This window comes from Macrotis lagotis, chromosome 1, assembly GCF_037893015.1.
Source record: "Macrotis lagotis isolate mMagLag1 chromosome 1, bilby.v1.9.chrom.fasta, whole genome shotgun sequence".
Classification (NCBI taxonomy): Eukaryota; Metazoa; Chordata; class Mammalia; order Peramelemorphia; family Peramelidae; genus Macrotis; species Macrotis lagotis.
In genome coordinates, this window is record NC_133658.1 from 866,474,883 (window position 1) to 866,494,177 (window position 19,295).

General features: G+C 44.1%; 1 pseudogene; it reads right to left on the minus strand.

The window, feature by feature from the left end:
• LOC141508279 (receptor expression-enhancing protein 6 pseudogene) overlaps nucleotides 1–17,011 on the minus strand; it is a 76,742-nt pseudogene extending 59,731 nt beyond the window's left edge.
• Between the last annotated feature and the right edge of the window lie 2,284 nt (nucleotides 17,012–19,295).

Consider the following 19,295-nt stretch of genomic DNA (forward strand, 5'->3'; position numbering starts at 1 on the left):
TAGGTAGACTCCTGGGGAGAGAGCTCGGAAGGTCCCTTCCTACCTTTCTCTGTCACCCCCATCGACACAGTAAAGCGACTTTCAAGTCATTGGATGACTTTAAGCAAATTACATGTGCTGACTGAACCTCCCTATCCTCACCTGTACAATGAAGGATTTGAGATTATAAGGTCTCCTTTAGTTCAGACATTCTAGGACACCAAATCTGCAATGGCTTCTGGACTTAGCTACCTTCACATATTTGCAGTTGAAGTTACTGCAGCCCTCCCTACCTCCAAGCAGGATGTGATGGCAGCCCCTAAACCCCAAAATGACCTGTGGCCCACTGGATGGGGATGGACACTCCAGGGTCTGCCTCTACCCATGCCACAAACATAGATACACATGTGCATCCCACTCGTAGTGTGACCTCAGAAGTAATGGTCTTTATCTGCAAAATGAGAAGACTGAACAAGGTGATTCATAAGGTCCCCTGAAGCTAGAATATATTCTTTAGCTGAAGTTCCTTCTCAGTTCTGATGTTCGAGGTCCTATGACCTCTTCAAGCTTTAATATTCTATCTTTTGAGATCTTGTTCAGCTTCCCATTCTATGTTCTCAGACCTCTTCATCTTTGACAGTGTGTGTTCTAAGAACCTTCTCTCTGACATTCTGTGTTATAGACCTTCCCAGTTCTAATATTGTATGTTTAGGGCCCTCCCAATTCTGACTTTTTCTATTCTCTATTTTTTCCCTAGAACAGACTGAATTATGCTTCCCCAAGATAGGGCATTAACTTGTCTGACCCCCTTATCTTCTCTCATTGGAAATGGGGGAAGAGAAGACCTCCCCATCCTCAGCTAGCTCCCTGCTGCCCTGGGTGCTTGGAGGCAGAAGCACCTCTCTGGCCCCAAGCACAGAGCACTGGCCCAGGGAGAGTCACTGGCTTTTAAACAAAAACAACATCATTAAATATATAAGCTGAGAGGCTGGTGGGGGTGGGGGGACCTGGGCACTCAGCCGTGCAGGGCCGCCCAGCCCTAATGGGTTATGAAAGACACTCTGTCTGCAACCGCCATCTCGCGGGGAGCTCAGGTCAGGGAGCCAGGGCTCAGACCCTCGGGGGACCAAGGGGCCTCCCACGACCCTGGGGGCCTCTTCAGGGGCCTGGGCCCAGTCTCCATCTGAAAACAGCCTCCCTGATTCTCTTCAACATAGCCAGAAAACTAGGAGAGAAGGACCTCCTCTGAGGTGTCTGGAACTTAATGTCCTCTTTCTCTCTGGGGGATTGCCTTTCAAAATGATAACAAAAATGATCAAGTTTTTAAAAATTATAAAACAGGTCATATTCCTATAGTGCTTAAAGGTTCACAGAATTTTCCTAATGGGAGTTCTATAAGTCAGGGCAAGCATTATTATCTCCCCTCACCTCTATTATACATTTAAGGAAACTGAGGCTCAAAGCTAGCAGGGAGCCTTAGAACAGAATGTCTGAGGTGGAAAAGACCTTAAGACAAAATATCAGAATTGCGAGATTATGTACTATTAGGGTTGAAAGGGACCTTAGAACTTGGGATGATGGAACTGGGAAGGACCTCAGAACCCAGAAAATCAGAGCTAGGGAGGACCCTTAGAACAGAAAATGTCAGACTAGGAGGAATGTCAGAGTAGGGAGGGAACACAAAATGTTGCAGATGGATGTGTAACCTAATAAATGTCAGAGAAGTGATTTTAATTCAGGGACTCTGAATTTAATGCAAGGATGCTTTCTAACATACCTCACCACCTTTATTTTTAGAGGCAGTATTGTCTACCCCAAAGCACAGATTCTCTAATAGTGGAATTTCAGACATCAAACTGTAACTTGTGGACATCTGCTGGATATCTTTCTGTTCCCTGACATCCTCTCCTGATGCCTCATCTTGTTTTGCAGGTGACTTATCAAATTGGAAAGGCTTCAGGCATTGTTTCACTGTGTGACAGACGTTGCAAGACCAGCCTAGCTTGGTGTGGTGAAGACTGGCCACCTGAGAATCATTGATTTGACTCCAGTAATTTATGAAATTGATGGCTAAGGTGGCAAGGAGCTGCAATCTGCTTTGATGGAGGGAATACCCGCATTATTAATATCATAGATCTATTAAAATATTGAACTGCTGCAGAGGAGCATCAAACCTAGCATTGTCATTTACTACTTGTGTGACCTCAGTCAAATTACTTCTCTGGGCCTCAGTTTCTTAATCTGTAAAATGAAAAGGTGGGCTAGATGACCTTTAAGGTCTCTTCCAGCACTAACATTCTTTGTTCTAAGTTCTTTCTTAGTTCTAATGTTCTTTGTTCTAAGGTTCCTCCTACCTTGGATTTTAATGCTCTTTCTAACTTTTGACATTCTTTATTCTAAGGGCCCTTCCAACTCTGTCATTTTGTGTACTAAGGGTCCTCCCAGAACCCATTTTGGGTTCTAATGGCCCTTCTAATACAAACTCCTATGGTCCTTGAATGAATTTGAATGACTGAGTGAATCAATGAATGAATGAGTGAATGAATGAATGGAAGGTTGGGGAGCAGGTGGAATCAGACAAGCTGACTAGGAATCTATTTGCAATATCCCAGCTGACCCGGGTTGAAGACCTTGGTTAGAGTGAGGATGGGAAGAACGGAGAGGAAGGGCCAGATGCTAGTCATTGCTGAGACTGAATGGACAGGAATCGATGGTCACATTAGCAAGAGACCCAGCTGGCCAGGTCAGCTGATCCCGACCCTGAACTTGGCAGAGGGCAGCCTTCCCTGGGGCAAGGAAGGCCAGTTCAAGACAGAAGGGGCCTCTGGAGTGAACAGGAAGATCAATGGGAGATCACCAGACTGAGAGGCAGTATGACCCTAGTCCCTGAGGGCTCCAGACAGCTGACCTGCTAGTTACCTCTTCTGAGAATGAGGGCTGTGAGTGTGTTTGCATCGACAGGCCAAAGTAGAGGCTGTCCTGGCTAAGGGTTTCCAACTTTTTTGATCTGAAAGGATTCCTCACTCTTCCCAAGCCATGGGTTGGTCTCGGCAAGACCTGAGTTTGAATTCAACCTCAGGTACTTCTGAACTATGTGACCCATGATAAGTCACTGGCCTCTCTCAGTCTCAGTTTCCTCATGTAAAATGAGAGTGATTGTAACCTGCATCATGGAGTTGTTGTACATTTGGCAGAGCTGGAATTTGGGGAAAATGACAATTTGGGAAGGGAAGCATCCTTGACTTGGTTGGCATAAAAGTCTTGCCGAAAGTTAAGATACATTGATAAGACTCCTCTCCCCAATATTGTGGAGAGGTCAATCTCACATCCATCTGCTTAGTTGCTATTTGAAGGCTGGTTCCTACAGGTCTGTCCCTTGTCCTCCCAGTGCTGGCCACACCTTTTCCCCCAGAACCCAGATCCTGATGAATGAGACCTGATTGAGCCTGATCATCCACTTTACTTAAATTACCAGCTCTTAAATTTCGCCTCTCAAGGAACTCCAAGTTACTGTCAAACCCCACCCCCCAAATTCTAAACCAGGGGTTCCCAACCTGGCCTAGACTTGACATTGGGGAATATGAGAAGCTTGTCAAACAGGAACATGGAACATTTGGCAAATGACTCTATTGTCCTGGTGAAATCAATGTTTGTCATTTCTTATTTGTATATGTATGCATGGTTACCTCTAGAATTTATTACTTTTCATTCAATTAGAGGATAGAGGAAATTGTACTGAAAGCTAAGGGACTGAAGAAGAGAAAAAACTTTGGAAATCCTGGTTTTTGTCTTCCAGTGCCTCCTCACTACCCTCCTCACCTCTCTCAGTCTTGAGGCTTCCTCAATCTATTTTATCCCCCCCAAGGCAGCCAGGTGCTACAGTGGGCAGAGCACTAAGCCTGAAGTCAGGAAGGCCTATGTCTAATCTTCCTGAGTTCAAATCCAGCCTCAGATACTTCCTAGATGTGTGATCCTGGACAAGTCACTTAACCTCTGTTGTTCATGCTCTGGACCACAAAACTCACCTGTTGCATGCTTCCCATTCCCTCAAGTAGAACCCTCATAAATCCTTTGTCCATTTGTTGCTTTATTCATTCATTGGCCATTTATGAAGCATATATGAACACACGACTGTGTGATCTGAGAAACCTAGAAGATTTGGATGAGACTCTCCACATTCCCATCTATTCATTTATTCAGCAAGCATTGATTAAATAAATCCTAAAAACTAGGTTTATTTTTTATTTTTAGGTTTATTTTTATGATTATATTTATTTTATGTTTTTTTTGTTCTGTGTTCATTCAGCACTTACATTAGCATGATTGAGATATAGAATGAAAAGGGAGCCGATCATGGAGCCAGCAAAACCTGGATTCAAACCCAGCCTCAGACAGTTCTAGTGTGTGACCCTGGGTAAATCACTTAATCTTTCTGTGCCTCCATTTCCTCATTTATAAAATGAATTCGTTGATGGCCTCAGCTCTAAGTCTTTGGTCTTATAAGTTGAGTAAAGAATGATGGAAAAAACCCATTATGATTAAATATTTATCGTATGCAAAGTCATATGAGCTGGAAAAGGAAATGGCAAACTACTCCAGTGTCTTTGCCCAAAAAAATCCAAATGGGGTCCCAGAGATGATTTAAAAAGGCGTAAATAACATGAGAAAACATAGAAGCAAATTTTTAAAATCAATATAGTCCCTGTCTTCAAGGAGTTTCCATTCTAAATGACAAAAAAGCTCCAAAAGGCAATTCTAACTTTTCTTTGCAGAGTATTTGAGAGAAGTTTAAAGCATGGGATGTGTGCCTGAAGGGTGCCTCCAATGGGGGAGGAAGTGGAGAGAAGAGGGAGAATCAGGGAAGGCTTCAGGGGAGTTAGATCCCATTTTGATCTGGGGGATGGCCTGAAAGTGGAGTGGAGGCTGTTAGAGATCTCTCTCTTGGTCTCCCGCCCAGGTGCTTAACCAGTCAGCCTGGGCACCCAGCCAAACTCCCCCTCCCCACCTCGAATCTTCCAGAGCCTGGGGCTGGCCAAGCTATTATCTCAGCACTCTCGATTATTCATTTATTCATTGGGAATTTAGAAACAATGAGGAAGCACCTGCAATCCTGCTGAGTGCATCAAGAATAAAGTCCAGGCATGGGCCCAGTCCTGGAAGATTCCCAGTGATCCATTCCCCCATCTTGGATTCCTACCTATTTTACCAGTTTAACATAATGAGGGTTGGGGTAGAATGCTGTCTTAGGACCACCTGCTCTTCTGTGGGATCCCTGAGAACAAAGACTGTCTCTTGTCTTTCTTTATATCACCAGTGCTATATTAATATAATACCTTTTATACGGTAGGTACTTAAAGTGCATAATGACTATTTGAAGGTCCAGTCTCAGTATTGTCCCTTGCCCTCAGATTCTTCAGGATACTGAGCTGTCTTCTGGGACTCTTAACTGAATACAAATGAAACTGCTGCTTGGGCAGGAGGAAGGGAAATGTTCCCCACATCTTTCATTCTTGAGTTCTTGTCTTCCAACCAAAAGATTTCCTTGCATTGGATTGAGAGTCTTGAGTTCTTGGGTTCATCCAGGAATAGAATTCACTTGGTTTTTAAAAGGACTGAAGAGGGCAGCTGAATGCAGTGGATAGAGCACCAGCCCTGGAGTAAGAAGGACCTGGGTTCAAATCCGACCTCAGACACTTAACACTTGCTAACTATATGATCTTGGGCAAGTCACTTAACCCTGACGGCCTCACATCCAGGGCCATTTCCAGTCATCCTGATTTATATCTGTCCAGTGGACACAGATGACTTCAGAGGAGAAAGTGAGACTGGTGACTTGGCACAGCACACCCTCACTCAAATCCAATTCATTTTAATGTCATGGCATCACCTTCCTGATGTCATTGTCTCCTTCGAGAGTGAAGACCTTCGAGAAAATGAGCTTAAGTTGGTCATTTGATTGAATGGATCGAAGCTCCACCTCTGTGCATTTAAGACAGTAAGACATCCAATTTGCTTCTTGGCTGCCATGTTGCAAGGTTCCAATGAGATCATAAATACTGAGACCCAGAAACACAAAAAGATTTGCCTGAGGTCAAAGAGGCAATAGGTAGCAAAGCTGGGGAAAAGCTTTATAAATTGCAAAGTTCTGGGGTATCCTTGATGTTTTATTGTTGCTATTTTTTTTAATAGGAGTCTTCAGTGCCCTCCCTTTCAGAGGATGGGAATCATAGCAACATGGTAGAGGGCGGAGGAAGAGCGTTCCAGGGAAAAAGGCAAGAAGATTTTTTGACACCCCATCCTCCAGCCTCTAGTAAACCCTCCCCCTGCTTCTCCTAAACCTCGGGAGGGCTGGGAACCCAGGTGGGCTCTGCCTCCACCCCAGCAGGAAATGGAGCAGTAGGGTCTGTGGCTCAGCCACAGAGAAAGGCTAAAAATAATGAGCTGAAGCTCTTGGTTTGGTGAGTGGCCTGGCTGGATGGGGGAAAAGGAGGCCTGTTAGTGACCACAGAGGGAAGGTGGGGTCTGTGGGGCCATTTGCTCCCTGTTTCTGTATCTATCCTCCTAAGTCTGCCTGGAGCGAAGTCATTTTGAAGGGTAGGTTGAGGGGAGTGATTGAGCCTGATAATGTCCAGGATCGCTCTGGCCTAGTCTAACCAGGGCCCTGGACAGATAGTTGACTCCTAGGCCTGGATCATCACCTTAGCCTCATTCAGGACCCCATTGATTCAGAGGAATATGACCTTAAACAAAGCTCTAAATCTGAGACCAGAAAATGGGCCTGTAATTGATTCTCCACCCTTAAATGACTCAAGCGATTGTAACCAAGGCTGAGTCCCTTCTCCCTGAATCAGAGACCCAGGCCATCCCCCTTCCCAAAGGAAGGAAATGACACCCTACAACACCTGATGAGGGTCTTCTGAGATAGCCTTGGAATGCCTCACACTAAAAACTTAACAATTGGTTTCCAAGTATAATCCTTATAATTAGGTTAAAGATCATGCTTTAGACTAGCTCAGGGCCAACCTTGTGGACATCTGGGGACCAAGTCTACTCCTAGGAGTGCAGGGGTTTGCTGCCTTTGCATAATATTGTTGAGGAGAAGAGGGTTGCATGTGAAAACAGAAAGCCTGTGTTCTAATTCCAGCTATATTTGCTACCAGTGTGACCCAGGGAAAGCCCGCTGAGCCTTAGTTTCCTCTTCTGGAGGAGACCGGGCCTCTAAGGTCTCTTCAAGTTCCGGGTTTAGAAGCCTATGAAATCCTGCCCAGATAGAGTATTAGAAGGTCTGAGAGGTCAGCATCTCAGAACTGGGAGACAACTTAGGAAAGAGAATATTAAACTGGAAGGGATCTCAGGACACATTAAAGCTGAAAGGGTCCTTAGAGCAGAGAGGCAGAGTTGGGAGGAGCCTTAGAACATAGAATACCAGTGATGGGAGGACCCTCAGAACATAGTGTCAGTGATGGGAGATCCCTAGAATACAGGATGTCAAAAAAATACAGGATGTAAGAACTGGAGCCTTAGAATACAGAAAATTGGAGGTGGGAAAGTATGGAACACATAATGTTGGAACTGGGATACTTTAGAACGGAGAATGTCAGTGATGGGAGGGCCCTTAGGGCAGAGAATGTCAGATCAAGGAAGAAACTTAGAACACAGAATATCAGAGCTGGGAGGGCCCTTAGAACACAGAATATCAGAGCTGGGAGGGCCCTTAGAACACAGAATATCAGAGCTGGGAGGGCCCTTAGAACACAGAATATCAGAGCTGGGAGGTCCCTTAGAACACAGAATATCAGAGCTGGGAGGGCCCTTAGAACATATAATGTCAGAATTGGAAGGACCCTGAGAACAGAGAATATCAGAGCAGGGAGGTCCTTAGAATTCAGGATGTCAGTATTGCAGGGTCTTAGAACACAGAAAGTTGGAGGTGGGAGAGAGACCATAGAACACATAATGTTAGAGCTGGGAAAGACCTTAAAACACAGAATGTCAGCACGGGGAGGGCATTCTTTCTCATACTAGATAACAAAAACCGAGGCCCAGAGAGGAACTCTAACTTGCCCAAAGTCACACAGCTGAGTGAAGAACAGATCTAACATTAGAACACAGGCCTCCTGGTACCTGCTCTCACACCTTTTCCTTTTTACCAGTCTGTTCTTCCCTTATTGACTGGAGGAGTGAACTCCTCTGGTCTGGTGTCTCTGCTCTGCCTATGGTTTGGGGGACAGTGACCAATTAGGGGGCAATTACATCTCATTCCTGCTACCAGAAAGCTAAGAACCCTCATTCATTAAAGTTGCCCTTGATTTACTCCTGGCTGCCAGGGCTGGGAAAGTGACTTGTTGGTGGCTTCAGGACGAGTCTAGGCCTTCTGCCACAGTAGGTGCCAGACATTCCCCACTGTGCCAGTATCTCTGGAAAGTGTCGGCTCAATAGCTGATTGATTGGCAGGTGTTTGGGTCTCCAATAGCTGCCTTAGTCTGAAAAAGACTTGTGCCAGTTCAGTTGCTTGTCCTACCCACAGCACTGGCCCCTCTGGGGGGGGCGGGGGAAGGCTTAATGGCCCACAGCCTCCCTCCTCTCTGTGGCCTCCCAGGCCCAGACACGACTCAGTGGTCTGGACCAGCTGTTCTCCACTGACTGGTGGTTGAGACACAAAAGCCCCAAACGGCCTAGCCGCTCAGAGCCTAGCCTCTAATGCCTATTGATTGAGGGCCGGATTGTGGGTCGTGCTGCCCAGGTTCCAAAGGTAGGGGTGGCCCCAACCCTCCGCTTAATTAATCAATTGGTTTCTGATCCATAGGGCTGTCAGGAGGCCAAGGTCAGAAGTGGCCTCCAGTTCAGGGAAAGCAGGAGGAGGGGCAGGCTGAGGACTGACTTTGAATTCTCCTTGTGGTCAAGATTCCTCTGAAATGGAGGAGACTCTGAAGGCATCCAGTATCAAAAGAGAGAGTATGCCTTGAGCACTAAGGAACCCTAGAAGCCAGGATTTTAGAACTGGGAAGGACCATTGGATGTCAGAGCTAGAGGAGACCCTAGGCTATAGATGGTCAGAGCAGAAGGAACAGAGAAGCAGGGCTATCCAGCAGTAAGAATGTTGTATTTAGAATCATGGGTCTTGTGTTCAAATCATGGCTCTATTGCTTACTACTGATGGGATTTTGGTAAACTCAGTGATTTAATCTCTCTGAGTCTCAGCTTCCCTATTTGTAAAAAAGAAAGAGTAGAGAAGAGGGCTTCTGAGGTCCCCCTCTGGCTCTAATTCCCTGATGCTGTGAATGTCAGTCACATCATGGGGCTATTCTTTGGAATTTGAAGGGACCCAATAGACATTTAGTTGAACCAGAGTAGAATACTGAGTATAAAGGCCTCATCATCAGCAGATTTCAGAGGCAAGAAGACTATGGGTTGGGTGTATTGTAGAGGGGTTTCTTGTTGGCAAACGGGACCCTTTGCAACTCTAACATTCTTTATTCTAAGGGACCCAGCTCTGACACCCTGTGTTCTAAGGACCCTCCCAGCTCTGACACCCTGTGTTCTAAGGACCCTCCCAGCTCTGACATCCTGTGTTATAAAGGCTGTCCCAGCTCTGACATTCTGTGATCTAAGGGCCTCCCACCTCTGACATTCTGTCATCACTTGCGAGACCCTTTAATCTTCCCCTTTGGGAATAGAGGATCACCTTGCCTGGTCTAGTGGGCGGCTCAGACCAACCTGGGGCCTATAACTGGGAGCTTGAACTGGCTGTGAAGCTAAAACTATGAGGCCTAATGCAAGAGAATCATTAGAGATCAATAGGCAGATCATTAGCAGTGTGATGAGCCTAGCCCCAGCCCCAGTCCAAGCCACCAAGCTGCAAATCTCCCATTTACTCTGGTTGTAAAGCAGCACCATGAGCTCACAGTAATGGGTGTCAGCAAGATGGATGGGCTGAGGGCAGGGGTGGGCCCCCCAGGGACCTGGGCCACTAATGCACCCGCAGCTCCTGTCGGCAGCACTTTACAAGCCGTTATGCAGAACACACCCCACAAACCACACAGACTGGCAATTTACAGCATCTTTCCAAAGCACAGCCAGGGGTTCAAGGTGGGCGATTGGGGGTAGTGGAGTAGTGGGATAGTCAGATGGAATGGTGGGTAGGGATGAGAAGGATTGCCCTAGGCTTGTCCTCTTACCAAGGATCATCCTCAACGAGATCCATCTCCTTGTAATGGAAAGAGATGAGCTGACCAAGCTGAGGTCCAAAGAGGAAAATGATATTTCCTCAAGGTCACATAGCCAGTAAGCAACCCACTTACAACATTCACCTTCCTATAAATCCAGGCCAAGAACCTACAAACTCAGAAAGGATACTAGTAAAAAGAGCTGACTTCATTTAAATGGCATTTCAAATCTGTTAACTTAGGATGCCAGCCATAGAAGACAGTTGTTAAAGGTATTTGTTATTCCATTTTACAGATGAGAATGAGATCACACATTACAAATGAGATTCAAAGGACTGGTTAAGTATTGGCGTGTTTGTCCTTTTGGAAGAGGACATCAGGGAGGTGATGCCAGGACATACAGGTACCTTGGATTTAAATGAGGAGGTGGTGGGTTCAGTCACCAGCCTCAGTGTTTCCTCTGGAGTCATTTGTATTCACTAGCCAGATATGTATCAGAATGAGTGGGGATGGCCTAGATGCAGGTTTTTTAACAAGTCTCAGTTTGACTGAGAAAATGCCCATTGAGTGATTAGGTAAGAATGAAATGAAGCAAAGAATGGTCTCTTTAGCATAGTTTTTAAAAAAAATCAATCTGGGAGGGGAAGACCCTTAGGATTTCTGGCCAAAACAGAAACAATTGCTATTTACTTTCATTCTGAGCATCTGAATCCAAACAATGACCAGTAAGTATTGGAGGAAAGATTCAAACTCAGGGCTGTCTATCTCTTCAAAGACTAGGGAGCCTTCATTTTACGAAGGAAAAGACTCAAAGGAAGATTCAAACTCAGGTTTCTCTCTTCTAAGACTGTGTTGCTTTGCCTCTCAGTAGTCTTTAGAGAATCTACATTTTACAAAGGAGGAGACTGAGTCTCAGAGATATGAAAAGTTTATGAGGTTCCATGGTGACTCAAGGACAGAGTTGGGATCAACATCCAAAGCCTTGTATGGGTATTTTTTTATGATTTTCTTTTCCTAGGCCTCAGAGGGAGTATGATGGTGTGGGCCTGGATTCAAGTCTCTCTCTCTCTCTCTCTCTCTCTCTCTCTCTCTCTCTCTCTCTCTCTCTCTCTCTCTCTCTCTCTCTCTCTCTCTCCCTCTCTCTCTCTCTCCCTCTCTCTCTCTCTCTCTCTCCCTCTCCCTCTCCCTCTCCCTCTCCCTCTCCCTCTCCCTCTCCCTCTCCCTCTCCCTCTCCCTCTCCCTCTCCCTCTCCCTCTCCCTCTCCCTCTCTCCTCTCACACACACAGAGGTTGTATTGCCCCGGGGAAACAACTAACTTTTCTAAGTCTTTGGATAACTTTCTGACTATCTATACAAGAAGACACTGACTTGAATAAGTACAGGAAATTTTCTCATTCTGTAATTTCCTGATATCAGTGAAATCACAAGTTCCCTATTGGTTACACATCTAGAAACACACCAGTTTTTGAGCTAGAGGAAGGGCCAATCCCAGCCAATAAATCCAACAAGCATTAATTAAGAACCCAAACAACAAGGCTAAGAGCATTAATCCTGGACACGGAAGATCTGGGTTCAAATGCTGCATCTTGACTGCATTTCATGTTATTGATCATTTCCTGGACTCAGCTCTGTCATTGTTGCTCCTTCCTGGGAAAACTTCATCACCTTGGGTGAGGATAGCCTTTAAGCTATGCACAAGGTCTCTGTTTCTTCACCTGTAAAATGGGGGATTTGGGTTTAATAGCCATTCAATTTCCTTTTAGTGCTATGATTCTATGATTTATCTGAGTTCCTCCATTCCCAACCAAAATAAAAACTTGTTGAGGACAAGAATGGTTCTGTCTTGGTGTCTCCAGTCCCCAAAAGTGTCTGAGACAGGGGAAATGATGAGCAATCCTCTGCTGATGTGGGTGGTAGAGGGTTTGGCCGGCCTCTAGGATCTTTCAGCTCTAGGACTCTGGTTCTATGATCCCTGGGGGGGTCTGGGCTGCCACAGCTCTGAGGGATGAGGGGGAATTGTGGTGCTAACCATAAACACACTCCAGCAATTAGTGGTGGCAGTTCTGGGCTCCATGGCTGGCTGCTGTGGTCGTTCCCATTCAATGAAAGAAAGCCCATTTATAGGAGCCACTGAGGTGGTGACCTCTAATCCTTCCCCACAGCCACCAGGGCCACAGCACTGACCAGAGGGATGGGAGATCTTGGGGAGGGGGACTTACTGCAAGTTCCACCCCCCCCAACCAATCCTCCTTTTCCCCACACCCATCCACATGGAGCCTAGCTCAAATCATCTTCCTCCTTTCCTTGTCCCCCTCCCACACCAGGGCATCAAGAATCAGAGGAAAAGCCAGGCTTTTTGGAGAATCAACACTAGGTAAAGTCTGGTTAAAAACTGGGCTGTACAGGCAAGGGCAAGGACACAGGAGGCAGATAGAGCCCTATTGCTGATTTACCGTATGACCTTGTGCAAGTGGTTTCCCAACTCCATGTCTCAGTTTCCCCATCTGTAAAATCAAACACTAGTCATTATTATTATTAATAATTTATTAATATTGATAATTAGAATGAAATAAAGGAGTGGATTAGATCTGAGGTTCTTAACCTTTTTTATGTTGTAGACCTTTTGATGAAACCTATAGACTCCTCAGAATAATGCTTTTAAATGCATAAAGTAAAAGTTATACGATTCCATAGGAAGCTGATAATATCAAAATATTGTTTACAAAACTGTTTACTATTTTTATTTATTTTATTTTTTTTTAGGTTTTTGCAAGGCAAACAGGGTTAAATGGCTTGTCCAAGGTCACACAGCTAGGTAATTATTAAGTGTCTGAGACTGGATTTGAACCCAGGTACTCCTGACTCCAGAGCTGGTGCTTTATCCACTACGCCACCTAGCCGCCCCCTATTTGCCTCAAGTTTAGAACCTCTGGGCTATATGATCTCTAAGTTCCTCTCCAGGTCTGATGTCTTATTATTCAGGTACAAATATTTTAAAATTCTGTGTTTTAAGGGCCCTCCCAGCTCTGACATTTTCTTTTCTTTCTTTTTTTTTTTAGACAGTCTCTTTTCTGAGAACCCTTCCAACTCTGACCTTCTCTGTTGTAATCTTCCTTCTTAGCTCTGAAATTCTATATTCTAAAAGCCCTCCCAGTTCTAACATTCAAGATTCAAAGGCCCCTTCTAGCTCTGACATGCTGGGTTCTAAGGACCCCTCCAGCTCTGAGAGTCTGGGTTCTAAGGTCTCTCCTAGTTCTGACATCCTATGTTCTAAGGTTTCTCCTAAATCCAACATTCTGTGTTCTTTAAAGGAGAAAATGAGTGCGAAATCAATAGAAAAATGTTTAAGTACAGATACATTTGACTTTAGGAGCATGTTCCTTTGCAAAGGGAAAAGAAGGTGATGATCCAACAAAGGGGCTCACTGAAAAGACAACTGAACACTTAATTGTTGCCATTAGAGAGTGGTGAAAAAACTACTGGATTTGGACTTGGAAGCCCTGAGTTCAATAGGAGCTGTGTGACCACATGCAAGTCACTTTCGATTTCTGAGCTGATTCAACGTCCTTGCTAGTCCTGACTCCCTCAAAGGATTGTTGTAAAAGTAGATGGTAAACCTCCGAGAGTTTTGGACCTGAGTAGGATTATTTGTTTGCCTTTGAAGCTTATCCAACAGATCTCCAATTACCCTGCCCCAGTTTTCTATCTCCCTTTCTTGTATTGTTTTTGCCCAGGAGAACATAAGCTCCTTGAGGGCAGGCTTGTTTTTCCTCCTGCTTGTATTCCTATTCCTAACCCTTTGCACAGTGCTGAACAAATAGTAAGCACTTAAAAAATATTTGTTAATTCAGTGTATCTTCCTTTTCTTACACGGTACAATATCTGGCCAAAATAGATGTAGGCAATAAGGACAGCCTCCATTTCCATAGTGCTACACACTTAACAAAATATTTTTAAGAAACAAATTCAATAATTTTTAATGAGAAAGGAGATGCTTCATTGTGCCCATTTTTCAAATGTGAAAACAGAGTCAAAGCAGATAGGTATAATAACTAGAACTCAAAACCGATGCCTCCCCTATTCTAGAGTAACGAAATCCCTGAAATCTCCATTTTCAAAATGGATTCATCCTATAGTTGGGGTCAGGGCTATTCACAACAAATTTCAATATGAACAAGATGGTGGGGGCTGATCATTAGATTAAAAGCTCATTATGAGTAAGCAAGGGAATTTAACAGCCACTTTCTTCCTTCTCCCCATACCCCAGCCCCAGCCCCAGCCCCAGCTGAAAGCTAATGCTTTGGACACAATGAGTCTATTGATATAGTTTAATTAATTGAGAGAAATGATAGCCAGAAGATAAATGGTGGTGATTGATTGCCAAGCCTTAGTAGGTGAACTTGAGTTTGAATCCTGTCTTTAATACTCTGTGAATGAGTGGAATGTGCCATTTATAGAAAGAGATTTGGATTCAGGAGTCTCAAAGATCCTTTGAACTCTAAACCTAAGGTCCTATCCAGTACATGGCAGAATAATCAAGACAGGCTGGAAAGAAGACCATGGGATGCTAGGGAAAGGAATGAACCAGGGAAGTCAAGGAAAAAAAATTCTTTGGAAGGATGAGAAGACAGGATTGCTGTCTTCATCTATCAGAACAGTTGTCATTGGAAGAGGTGATTGTCTTGTACTCCTAGGGTCCTGAGGGCAGGCCTCTGAGTCATGGGAGGAATTTGTAGAAAATCATGATGAAAAATTCCTGACAATGAAAGTTGTGCAACAGGTAGTGAGCTTTCTGTCAATGGAGATGTTCAAGAGGTTGGATGAGCACATGATAGGTAGATCATAGAGCAATTCCTGTTCAGATATGGTTTGGATCAATCTCTGAGGTCTCTTTCACATCTGATATTATAAAATTATTTCTTTCTATCACCTGGATAAAGTTTCAGAGAATCATAAAAGACCAGATAGATCATTAAGGGAATCAGGGATCCTGAGACTCTTAATTAACTATGGACCCTAAGCCAAGGTTTACTGTGAGAACTCTCTCCTCATTTGATATGTGCGATTGGTCATCTGGATGATTCCAGTGCTCCCCAGCTCTGCTACCACCTCCTTCCCCCAAACTACTCAATATCATGGGTCCTCAGCAACAGAGTCAGAAGTCTCACAGAACTATAAGGCACTGGGTGAGCCGAAGGAATGAAGCTCTAAGGGTGAACTTACAAGCCATAGTTCAGAATAAGTGGGCAGCATGGGAGAGGGTGGATAAACATTTATATGCCGCCCACTATGTTCAAGGCAAATAATATCTCATTTGGTCTTCAAGGTAGGAGCTGCTATGATTCCTGTTCTGCAGGTGAGAAAACTGAGACAGACAGAGGTAAAGTGGTTTGATTAGTGTTTGCAGGTGGATTTGAACTCAGGTCTTCCTGACTCTGTGTGTGTGTGTGTGTGGTGTGTGTGTAAAACTGTAACCAAGGTCATGAAGACAGGCAAAATCTTCAGGCTGGCTTAGCTGTATCAGCTATTCTGGGAACACTGGGAGGAATCCTATAAGGGCTTATTTTCATTGTAAGAAGAAAGCAAGGGTGAAAGAGCCCCCATAGTTACTTCAGTGTCTATGAGGATGGCAAAAGAAAAAGGTGGAGAAAGTGTTTGGTACAGAGGATGTGGAGGTGAAGTTCATGGGTTCAAATTTTACCTCTGCTACTGACTATTCGTGTGACTCTGTACAAGTCATTTAATTCTGCTACTAAGTCCTCATCTATAAAATGAAGGTGTTAGATCAGGTTACTTCTGAAATTCTTTCCAATGCTGACATCCTTTGTTCTAAAGGTCCTCTCACTTCTCACATTCTGGGTTCTAAGCCTCTTGCAGCTCTGACAATTCGTGTTCTAAGGGCCCTCCCCAATCTTACATTCCATGTTCTAAGAGCTTTTCTACGTTTCCTTCCTAAAATCATATAGGACAACCTGATTTATTTCTGTCTGAACTCTTCTCCCTTGAGACTTCTCATCTATTTAAGTCTCTTGTGCTACCACTTCTTAAATAAATCCTTGTCCTTTGGAGCCCTTATTCAGAGACAGAAGGACCTTAGAGCAGAGAATATCAGAACTGAGAAGAAAATTTGAGTTTTAGAGATTTCTATTTTCTCATTTTAGAGAAGAGGAAAGTGAGACTCAGAAAGGAAGTCATATACCCAAGGTCATACACTTTCATTTTGTGGTACACTCAGGATTTGAACCCAGGTTTTTGGAATCTGGTCCAATTTGCTAATAGACTCCTCTTTTGTTCACTACTGTCTCCCCACTGACAGTGAAACATCCTTTAGGATGGATACTTCTTTTCTTGTCTCTTGCATAGACAGTCAACGAGCATTTTTTAAGCCAGACACTGCTAAAACAGAGAAATATAAATAAAACAGAAAGACAATCCCTGCCCTCAATGAGTTTACATTCTAATGGGGGAAGACCACACAAATGAGGAAGCTGAAGAGTGGCCTCGCACAAAATGACTCTGCCTGGAGTCCCTGTGGAGAAAGTCAGGAGTGCAATCTGGAGAGAAATGAAGACAAGGCTGGTCCAGAGACCCTCCTGCAATGGAAGGTCTTGGAGATGCCTTCTAATCAGAGGGAAAAATCATGGTGGCTCCACCGATCCTGTAGACTTCCTGATACTTCCTCTGCTTCCCAGTGCAAGAATTCTAGTGCTAGAGGGAGTTCAATAGCACCTGGCTATTGACAGAGATGGGGCACAGGGAGCTGCAATGGGATCTTGGTTACCAATGAATCGACCACCTGACAAGAGCAGGGTCCCTTTGGAGCCTGGGCTTTGGAAGGAATGGACACTAGGGGGCGACATGGCCATGTCCACATGGCTGCTGTCCACTGAGGCCAGTCGTTTGCCAGTGGCTATTTCTCAATTTAATGTAGTGTAGAAGGACTCCTTTCCTCCTGAGGAAGATTTGGATTCTAGTTCTACCAATAGCTCTAATCAACTAGATGACCTTGGCAAAGTCAGTTCCCTGCCTCATGGGTATTTTTTTTTTATCTATAACTGGGGGTTTGAAGAGCTGACCACTAATTTTCCCATTCAGTTCTGGCATTCTGTGGTCTAGAGGCAGCCAGGTGACTCAGTGAATAGAGTACCTGCCCTGGAGTCAGAAAGACCTCAGTTCAAATCCAGTCTCAGACACTTACTAGCTGCGTGACCCTGAGAAAGTCACTTACCCTCTGTCAGTTTTCTTATCTGTAAAATGGTAATAATCACACACTCACCTCTCAGAGTTGTTGTGAAGTTCACATTAGATAATATTTATAAAGTATTTTGTAAAGTCTAAAACACTATATAGATTCTAGATATTCTAAAATTTCCTCTGATGATGATCCTTTTTAGTTGTCGTTCTTCTTTAATGTCACCTTCCAACTCTGACAGTCACGGGTCCAAAATCCCTCCCTTCTCCTGACAATCTGATTCTATAATGCATTACCTCAAATCACCCTAGACACAGTGAAGGGAACATTGGACCTGAAAGCAGGAAAATTCATCTTCCTGAGTTCAAATCTGGCCTCAGACCCTATCTAGGTGACCCTGTATAAGTCACTTCACCTTGTTTGCCTCAGTGTCCTCATCTGTAAAATGAGCTAGAGAAGAAAATGGCAAACCACTTCAGTGTCTTTGCCAAGAAAACTCAAATGGGGTTACCAAGAGTTAGACACAACTGAAGACACATACCCAAGTCAAAGGAATGAATGAGTTTTGATAAGCAACCACCCTTAACTCTACCACAAAGTACTACCTCCTTTCCATTCCTTCCTTTTCCTTCTTACTGGAACCATGTGTTGAGCTTCACTAAGGGCTTCTGCTGTCGGCTTAGTTCTTTAGTCTTGGGCATTGCTGAGGCATCTAATATGGGATGTATCATCAAAGAGTCAGGAGATCAGAGCTCTAGTTTCAGTCACATGCTGGGTGACCCCAGACAAGTCACTTGAATTCTTAAGACTTAAGTTCCCACATCTGACTAGATCCTTCATCTGAAACCCCCAGGAATGAAATTATTTTATATAAACTTCATTTTATATGTGTGTGTGTGTTTGTGTGTGTGTGTGTGTGTGTGTGTGTTTGTGTGATTTACCCCAATAGACTGCATACTTTTGGAGGCAGGAGTCCAATTCACCTTTGTCATTGTTTCTCTAATACTAGTAGATTCTCAATTAATGCTTGTTGATTGATTGACGGATGCATGAAGTGATATCATCATGTCCACTCAACTTTTTTCATCCCCATCCATGTCACCCCCATCCCCCTATCCCTCCCATGTCCCTGTTTCACTCTTTCCTACCTTCCCATTGTACACTCTGGAATTAGTATGCTATTGATAACAAATTGTCCTTCATAGGAGACTTGTGTTTCCCCTAACATCCCCATCTATATCTCCAGAAATTACATACATTTTGTATATATTGTTATGCATTATTTACATATTGTATAACATACATACACACATACATATATATAGATATATAACATATATACAAACATGTCTTTTTTTTCCTTTTCAGCTGAATGCTGATTAGAGGATAAGGGACTATCTCATTTTCTTGTTTGTATATTCAAAGCCTATGACAATGTTTGACACAGTGTAGGCACTTAATAAATGTTTATTGAATTGAATTGAATATAATAGTCAAATGGTAAAACTATAGAATGTTAAGACTAGAAAGGGTCTTAGAATATCAGAACACAGAATGCAGATCTGGAAGGTACCTTAGAACATAGAACTACCAGTGAAAGACCATAGTAGATCTAGACAACTTCCTCATTTTACTGAGTTGGAAACTGAGGCTCCAGAAGGGAAGTGACTTGCCCACTGTCACACTATAAATTAATGGCAAAGCCAAGACTTCCAAATCTCATGAGAGGGAAAAGGTAGGATGAGCATGGTGATGATGGGTGGGGCATGGGGGTACCATCTCCAAACTCTGACCTAAGGTTCCCCAAATGACTGATCAAGTCCACATTTCCTTGAGCCTGTGGGAGAGGTGGGGCTGAGGTTGGCAGAAATTGGGCCTCGAGGAGTTTTTCAGGTCCCAGATACCATCTCCCGGACGTGGGTGAGCTGTGATCTTCACACCCTTCTCACTTCTCTGGA